The sequence below is a fragment of the Carettochelys insculpta genome, chromosome 25, assembly GCF_033958435.1.
Source record: "Carettochelys insculpta isolate YL-2023 chromosome 25, ASM3395843v1, whole genome shotgun sequence".
Taxonomy (NCBI): Eukaryota; Metazoa; Chordata; order Testudines; family Carettochelyidae; genus Carettochelys; species Carettochelys insculpta.
The window spans coordinates 3,888,351-3,897,974 of NC_134161.1; positions in this window are offsets into that span (position 1 = coordinate 3,888,351).

Below are 9,624 nucleotides of genomic sequence, written 5' to 3' on the forward strand. Positions count from 1 at the left end.
ACTCATATCCAGCCTCTCATGGACTGTAATCCCCGGGTCCTTTTCTGCTGTACTGCTTCCTTGTCAGTCAGACCCTAGCCTGTAACAATGCCTGGGATTCTTCCATCCCAAGTGCAGGATTACTATTTTTTTAAATGGTCTTTTATTTAAGTTGAATGGTTGCAGCCAGCATATCTACAACAATCCTATGGTACCGAGTCAACATAAACACTTACCGACAGTGCTAAGCATGGTCTAATCTGTAAATGTCATGCTACTCACCCTAACGCACCTATAACGTGTCATGGAGAAGAGCCTTGGTGTAAATTGTCAGAGAAAGTGTCACAAGAGTTGTAATTGTTGCGATTGATTTTAATTGAGCTAGGGCTGTTTATTACATCTGAGGGTCTGCCTCCGTGGGCCCACAGTCTGTAGCAGTGCATGGAACTCCCCCGTGCTAAGTGCAGGATTTGCATTTGTCCTTGTTGAACTTCATAAGATTTGTTTTGGTCCAATCCTCCAATGTGTCTATGTTACTCTAGATGCTATCCCTACACTCTAGTGTACCTCTCCCTCTAGCTTAGCGTCATCCATAAGCTTGCTGAGTGTACAATCCATCTCCTTATCCAGGTCATTCATGAAGATGTTAAACAAAGCCAGCATCAGGACCAAGCCCTTGACACTGGTTGCTAATCAGGCATCAAGCCACTGGTTACTACACATTGAGCCCAACAATCGAGCCAGTTTTTATCCAGCTTATAGTCCGTTCATCCGAGCCTTACTTTTTTATCTTGCTGCCAAGAATACTGTGCAAGACTGTATCAAAATCTTTGCTAAAGTCAAGGTGTAAAATGGCTAGGATGGACACACTGTCCAATCAGTACAGTTACCAATTTATTTCTCTGGGCATGATACGCACCTAAACTTACCCGATGAACTAGCTACATCTCTCAGAGTTGTGAAAAATGTCGTGCCCTGTGTGCTGTAGTCATTTGTCACTTAACACCCCCTGTAGTTGCAACTTCACTGATGGACAAAGTCTTCAGCTCACCTAGCTGCTGCCCAGAAGAGTCTATGCTTACCTTCTTTCGTGTCAGCAGAAACGCAAGGGGCCTGCCCAGTAAGTAGGGCATGAGGGGGGGAAGCTTGGGCAAATTATCTTTTTATAAGTAGGTTTAAGGTTAGGTCAGTAATGGTGCGTCATTTCAGTCTGTGCCATCTAAAAACACCTCTCAAATAGCAAAATATGCCCAAACCTTCTCTCACTTATGGGAAAGAACAACAGGTCATCCGGTATATTCAGGTAAAGGGGCTAAGATGGGAATTTCCCTTTAAACTCTGTTTCGAGAAAAACAGGATGAATAGAATGAGGTCATCATACATACGGGGGTATCCGTAGGTATTCAAGATTCGATTACATCAGACCCTAATTTAGTCAACATGAGGGAAAAGGGTATAAAACAATGCTTTGGGAGAACAGAAGGGCACGTAACGAACGCCCAACGCGATGTGAAGCTGTGCCGGACGGATCCGCACCAACGGGGTGCCTATCACCCCAACTCACTCTGTCTCTGTCTCTGTCTCTGTCTCTGTCTCTCTTCTTGTTATATTCTACTCTTGTTATTTCTTAGAACTCTTAGTTAACTTCTTCCTTTTCTGAACTGCTACAGTAACTCCATTTTGACAGGTGGAAGCAAGCTGGTCTCTGCTTCTAAAGAGTTCAAAAGAAGTCAGGGAGTATTGCATCCTGTTTGCTAGACATAGGATAAAACCATAAGATTAATCAGTAAAACAATAGGTATAGCTTAGTAATATTGTTATGTGAGATCTCTGATTGTAATCTAAGTAATAACCGCGATATAGCTCTATGGTAGTGTCTTGGCTAAGTCCTGCATATGTATTATTGTATTATTAAATAAAGCAAAGATATTGTTACGATCATAGTCTGTGTTCTGACTGGGAATCCCGAAAACTCACCTCCAGCTTTGGCCTGAGGCTTTGCCTCAGATCTCACCATTAACTCGGGGGAGGTGCGAACCTATAATCTTCATCTTTAAATCAGATTGGCAAGCTTTCCCAAATTTATATACCTCCATGTCTTGCTACCTTTCGCCCGGGTCAACAGGTTTGGCGAGCCAGCCAGGAGTTTTCGTGGAATTCCCAGATCCCTAGGAGTTTTTGGAAGTCTAACTGGCTTTAATTACATCGTTAGGCCTTAATTGCAGCACTGTAAAGGTTAAAATTCGAAGAACTAGGACACTTGAAAGTGACTTGTGCTTGTGGTTTTGTCAGTTCCTGCCCCCACAGTACTAGCAGACATAGGTGCTTGTTGGCACCACGCCCAGACCTTGTGGCTTACCTTGCCCAGAGTTGAGCGCTCTATGAGCTAGGGTGCGGAAACAGGTGGTTCCCCCTCTTTAGAGAGAGAAGAGCAATTTTGTTTAGGCACACTTAATGTCAACATTCTTTTGGGGGGAGTATGCGTATGTTTTGGGGTACTGTTGTATCTTAGTGCACTTGGATCGAGGAGGTAGATTGGAAAAGTGTAAGGTTGCAGGAGAAAGAGGAAGAGATTCAGCGTTTAAAGGAGTATATTGATATCCTAATGGAAGAGAGCAAGGCATTGGCTGTGAAAGCAGGGAGGCTAAAAGAATGTGCAAGAAAAGAGCTCGAGGGACAGGCAATACCCGTAGAGTCTGGAACTCGGATTGGCATCTCTGCGGGGGAAGCTTTCCCAGATTTATATACCTACATATCTTGCTTCCTTTCGTCCGGGTCAACAAGCTGTACACAGAGAGCCTTTTGTAATAAATCAGGAGAAAATCTGTGCAAATGGTGAGATCGCTTCATGTGGGATCTCTTCAGTGTCCCAGATTTCTCAGATAGATTATACATCACGTTGTCTAGATCAGGTGATTTTCAGATGGGCAATGGCTTTTCTGATTTCTTGTTTTATAGGTCTGCTGCTGTTAATTTGCAGCACTATATTTGCAGTTTCTTTCCTCTCCTTTGGTCTATATTCCATTTGAGGGCCTCCATGATTCACAATATTGCCTTGTGCAATGATACCAATGAGGAACAGGTGACTTTGTTTTTACTGTAGACGTCTGGGTTGCTCTTTAATGTGAATATGCTATTTGTGTTTTTATATTTGGCAGATTTCTGAACAGTCAGATCTCTGATTTATTTTAGAATTCTTTTGTGATTTGCAAAAAACAGTACCCATTTCTACTTTTTTGTTTCATTAACTCATAGGTACAGTTCTTTTCTGGAAATTTAGCCATCTATATATTTCAGAGAATCTAAGAAATAGAACGAACATAATTTCCATCTGGAAGAAGATTTGAAAAGGGAAGTTCCACCTGCTATTTTCATTGGATTTCAGTGCACGAAAGAATGTCCTATTTTGTTGTTAATTGTTTCCTCTTCATTTTCCTCCAGTCATTAGTTATTATGATCAGACTTAGAATTTATATTGATTTGTTTTAATCATGTCTGTGGTGAAATTCTAAACAATTACTCATTCAAAAAGAAAATTATTACTCAGCTCTGCCAGGATTTCTAGTTTGGGTTAATTTCCCTGGGGTCTCACTTTGGTTTCTTGTTGGATCCCCTCCGGTTTGCCTAGCAGAGTGTCTGTGATAGTTATATCAATAGCGATTTTCTCTATGTATGAGCAAGACAGTCTTAGAAGCAAGCTGCCAAAGGTATTTGTGTTCGCTTAGGCCATGTCTAAGATATTTAGGGGGACTAATTCAACTGCTCCCCCATTGAGTGCCCCCCCGCATGTCCCTAACAAGGGACCAGTACCGCTTGCCACCACTGGGGCCAGGGCAGGCTTCCCCGGTGCTAACATGCCTGGGGACTTGCTGTAACCAGGGGAAGTGTTCCCAGCCATGAAGATACTCAGGGGCTTGCTGCCACTGGGGGAAGTCTCCCCTGGTGGGTAAGATAGTCATGAGGACAACGACAACTACTTCAACATTTAAACTGGCTCTGCAGCCGCAGGACACGCCCCCCTCCCTGCCCACCAAAATATTTTCGGGGGCTTGCTGTCCATTACAGACACTGGCTGCTTTGATATTTCTGTTATAAAATCTTTTTCTGAACATTTTGTCTTTTTCTTCATGCTTTGACCCCCTGAAAACACAGGGTGGAGGGCCAGTTGAGACTCCTGTTTCTGTTGTCAGTTCAGTTTATGAGATTTCAGTGCCATCCCCCTTGTTAGCAATGTCTGTGTTCTGAAGAGGGAAGACCAAGATCTTTTTTCTTGGCTTTGCTATCCTCTTTCTTCCGACTCTGAGCATACAGTCTGTCCCTGAGCATACAGGGATCGGCTGCAATCACGGGACAGGAGACAGTCAGAGGATGTCTAGTTGAGAAGTCAGTTACAGAAGAAAGAGATTTCTGTTAACTTTTTTGCCATCTCTGTGGACACCTACTTTTCCTTCCTTCTGACTGGAAAAATGGACATTTGCTTACCACGGGAGGGGAATGAGGAAAATGCAATGTGGGAAAATGATCTCAGAGACCAGCGAGCATACCCAGAATGCTTCAGGGAAGAGGGAAATGTGGGATAGTTTTCCACAATGCGCTACTGCAACAGTCGATGTTTGCCAATTGAGTGGGGCAGCAATGTCAACTTTGTGAGAAGCACATGGGGAGGTGAGGATAGTCCAGATCATATTTCTAAATTCCAGAGTTACAAAATCGATATTAATAAATTCAATTTTATCTCATAGCGCAGACGCAGCCTAAGCCTCTCCTCCCACGTTCCTGCAACCCCTTTGAGCTTGGTGTCCTCCACATCTTTTTATAAGCATACTGTGCATTCCATTATCCAAATCGTTAATGAAAACGTGGCATAGTGCCAAACTGGGGACGTATCTGCGTGAGATACATTGCAATAGTTTGCTTGCACACTGGTGATCACTACTCTTCAAGAATAGCTTCTCATCTAGTTTTGCTCCCACCCGATGGTAATTTCATGGAGACCAGTGGTGTCCCAGACAAATACACGTGATTGCCACCGCCTGCCGCCCTCAGCTCCCAAACCAGGCACTGCCCCCCAGCCCCCGAGCCAGGCACACACTCACTGCAGCTGCAGCCGCCCGGTGGCTGGAGGAGCTGCCTCCGCCATGTGCTTGTCCTGTATGCGGTGGGGTGCATGCGTGGAGAGGCCAGATGAGTGCCCCACGTGTGCAGCTCTTCTGAGCCACATTCAACACATCAGCTGCCCTGTTTGCCACACGTGACTGTCTCAAAAGCCATGTTAAAGTAAAAATTAATCAGATCTACAGTTTCCCCAATATCCAATAAGTGAGTGGCCCTGGCCAAAAAAAAAAAAAAAAGCCAGGGGGGTTGCGGAAATTGGGTTGATTTGGCATGATTTGTTTTTGAGAAATCAATGCTGGCTATTCCATATGACCTGTTATCCTTGGGGTGCTTACAAATTGAGTTTTTTAGTAATGTGTTCCAGTATCTTTCCAGATATAAGGTTGGGTTGACTGTTTATAATTCCCTTGGTCTTTCTGGGCTCTTCTTTTCGAGAGAGGTTACATAGTTGCCCATCCCCAGTCCTCTGGGACCTCACCTGTCGTCCCTGTCTTCTCCAAGATAATTGCTAACAGTTTTATGATTGCTTCAGCTAGTTTCTTCAGCTGAGGATGCATTTCCTAAGAGCCTAGTAATTAGAATGCACCTCCTTATCCAAATATACTTTAGATCATTTTTCCTGGTTTTGACTTGTTAATTATGTTAAGTGTCTGGTCACAAATTTAACATTTCAGGGAAGACTGAGGCAGACTAAGTATTTATCAACTCAGCCTTCTTGACGTTATCCATCATTAGCTCTCCGTCCCTGATAGTTGGAGGACTTAGACTTTATTTGTCCTGAAGTGTTTTGCAGTATGTGAAATGGGAACCATATATTTGTATATAGTAGACAGAATGGTAGGTGTCTTTGTGCCACAGTTTTGGAAACAAGAGGTTTTATTTTCCCATGGTTAGCAGGTTTTTAAAAATTAGCAGTACATCCAAAGATAAATTTACTCATGTCGATGTTTCGATGTGATGCACCTTGGCTACGTCTACGCTGGCACAAAACTTCAAAATGGCCATGCAAATGGCCAAGTTAAAGATAACTAATGAGGCACTGAAATGAATATTCAGCGCCTGATTAGCATGCTCTCGGCTGCAGCTCTTCAAAATTGCTGCGTTTCTCTCCTGCGCAGCTTGGCTATGTGGGGGGTCCTTTTCGGAAGGACCCCGCCAACTTCAAAATCCCCTTATTTCTATGAGCTCATAGGAATAAGGGCATTTCAAAGTTGGTGGGGTCCTTTCGACAGGGACCCCCATCTGGACGAGCCATGCTGGGGCAAAAAACAGCAATTTCGAAGAGCTGTGACTGGCGGCATGCTAATGAGGTGCTGAATATGCATTTCAGCATCTCATTAGTAATCTTCGATTTGGCCATTTGCATGGCCATTTCGAAGTTTTGTGCCAGTGTAGATGTAGCCATTGTCAGGATATCCATGTATGTCGCTGTGGGAGGGGGTATGGATTTCTTAGTCACAGTCAAGGTTAGAACTTGGCGCATTGCTTGAAAAGTTGTCCCATTAGTCGTCTTCTCTCTATTCACTATGGAGCTGGTTTTAAGGTGGAACGTGCTAAAGTTTTGTTCTTTTTTGGCTGCTTCTGTGTTCAAAAAGCTGCTTTTGGCAGAGTGTACTTAAAGATGGGATTTCATGTTTACTAATTTTAATTTTGGGTGAGGGTGTGGATCATACATACGTACTCAGGGATGTAGAAAACAAATGCTCATTTACTGCAGGAATCCACATCATAGGTTGAATTTATGCTCAGAAGCCACAATCTTGACCCATCTATCATGGAATTCATTGGAAAGACTCACATTGATTTCAGTGTGGGACTTGGGTAGGTCCCCCATCCTTTTTTTTAAAGTGAAGCCATTTTAAAGGAACTTTTCCAGGAAGAGTATAGTACAAAAACTTTACTTCTACTAATCACAGGCTCAAAAACAGGAATCAAAATCTTTTTTTTGGAAATGTGAAACAGAGTTTAGAGTGATACTTTGCAAAGCTCTTCCAGATCACATGCTCAGATGATCAGGCTCTAACAAGTATTGCCTTCCTACTTTTGGTTAAATAGCTCAATAGACTGTTTTTAAAGGTGGTGAAGCAGACACCAACATGTTAGACATCTTCCCCAAGGAACACAGCCATGCAGGTACTTTGCACAGTAGCCAGACTCTAATTTACTTTTGAGCCCAACAGTTCTGTCGGAGAGGCTTTCCTGACATTTGGCCTGTCCACATGGGGCCAAATGTCATGAAAACCACTTCCGCCAACATATCCCTTCTTCCTCGTGGAACGAGGATGACTCGGATGTCGGCAGAGGGCTCCTGGAGAAGCCCGACGGAAGCCTGCAGTCTAGATATATCCTCAGAGTTTGTCTCTGGTGCAAGATGTGTCATTCTGCAGTGTGAACACAGATCACTGTCAGACCCAAGTCAGAAGGTCTGTGTAGTGCAGTATGGATGAGTGAGCATGAATGTGAGACTGGTCCAGCATTTCTGAACCCAGTGTGGACTTTGAAACACTGGCTTGGAGATGTGGAGTCCACATACCTGGGTCCCACAATCCCCTATTTGTCTCTTGCATTAATGAATAAATATCCGTTCCAACCTATATTTATATACTGCGTATAGTGAATGCAAAGTCAGGTTGCTTAAGTGCACTACTTTTTAATTGTTTTATCTGTTGATCTTATATAGAAATTGTTACCCAGGATCAGTCCCGTAGTTGGTAGTCTGATGCTCTGACTCTGGCATAATCACACATTTCAAAGGGAAGTTCATGACCCTTCGTAAGGGACAGTTATATAACATCTTGCTCAAAAGGAGACTGTTCCCTAGGCCCCATGTTTCAAGCCCATGTTCTGAGTTGCTGTCCCTTCAGACAGTTTTTATTGTGTTTTTGTATCTGGATGTTGTTTACATTACGTATCCAGTCTTCATTTTTAAAACCATACTAAACTTGTAGTCTTAATACACCTTGGGGCAATGAGTTTCATGAGTTAATTATGTGTAACATAAAATGTGTGTTTCGTTTTGTCACAGGCTGAAAAATTTCAGGAAAAGCTCTGATTAAATAAATGCATTGGAGAGCTTCCAGACTCCTGCTCGTTATTGGTCTGTGATATAGGTGAATATTCCAAAGTTATCAATTCCCAAGGTACTCTCTTCTACAGGTAGCTGCTAGACCTCAGGCTGTATCGTACTCTAAACTTGGCAGGCATTCAACAGCTAGGCCTGTCATTTATATTAGGGTTATGCAGCCTCTGTCTTCAGAGCTGATTGCAGATGTCAGTTGTATCTTTCTTATCTCCTGATTGCACTCACATTCCACAGGATATTCAGCTGCTTCAATGACTTTCCCATCCAGATGCCAGTCTTTTCAGCGCTATGGTAATAGGGCTACGCAATCAAATGTGGATACTTGAAAATTCTTGGTGCCCCACTCTCCTACCAGAAAATGGTTGCCCATAATTACACTAAATGATGGAGAGATCGGTCAGGTGCAAACCTCTGCAAATGACAGTTATTTCACTGGAGAGCCTAGAAGAATGGGTGGCATTTGCTAATACAATAACAGTCCACCTTACCCCTGCTCACAATTTTCATTACTGCTATTGACCATCTGTGGGCTGATGGACGTCTGTACAAAGAGAGAGAGAGAGAGAGGAAAGGACAGAGAAAAATGATGGCTGCTGCCTCTGCAGAATAAACTGAACACAAATGGTCTTTCTGTCTCAATTCCTCAGCTGCATATTCATATGTGCAGGGTGGACATGACCAGGAATAGGTCACTGAACTGAAAATGGAAGAGACAACGTAGCACAGAGGGCAAGGAAAAGAAAGGAAGGCAAGAATGAGGGCTATGGAAGCAGTAGAAGAGGGAGTGGTGGGGGACTTCTTACCCTCTTAATTCCTTTCCCATATTTAATGTTCGTATGGTTTGAGATCAGATAACTGGGCTTTGCTTATTCCTTTCTGTAGCACCTTGGAGGCTATCAAATTCATTAGGTTATGAGCTTTTGTGGGAAAGACCCACTTTTTCAGGTGATACTGAAGAATTAATTTAAATAAGTTAGGATCCTAAATATTTTTGAGGAATTGGGCCAGAGGGACCAAGGGTATTTCTACACCGCTCAAGTTAGACAGCCTGAATTAGCTAACTTGGCTTAAAATAGCCGTGAAGATACAAACTCACTGTCCAGTGTGGGTCAGCAGCTCAGGTTCAAGCCCCTAGGGATCTGTCTGCACTGCAGCTGAGAAGTATCATTTCCAACATAGGGAGATATACTTACACTGGCTCAGCTTTTGCTAGTGCACTCGAAATAACTGTGGACACTGAAGCTCTAAGGGGTCCAAGCTTGGGTGTCTCACCCACGCTGCCTCTCTTGGCGGGCACAATATCCACATGGATCTATTCAGCACACATACTGAAGTGGAGCTAATTCGAGTATGTCTTCTGGTGTTGGGAATCACACACTGCTGCAGTGTAGACATCCCTAAATGGACCTGAGTTTGGACTTAGCCACTAGCCTGAAGATATGTCTACA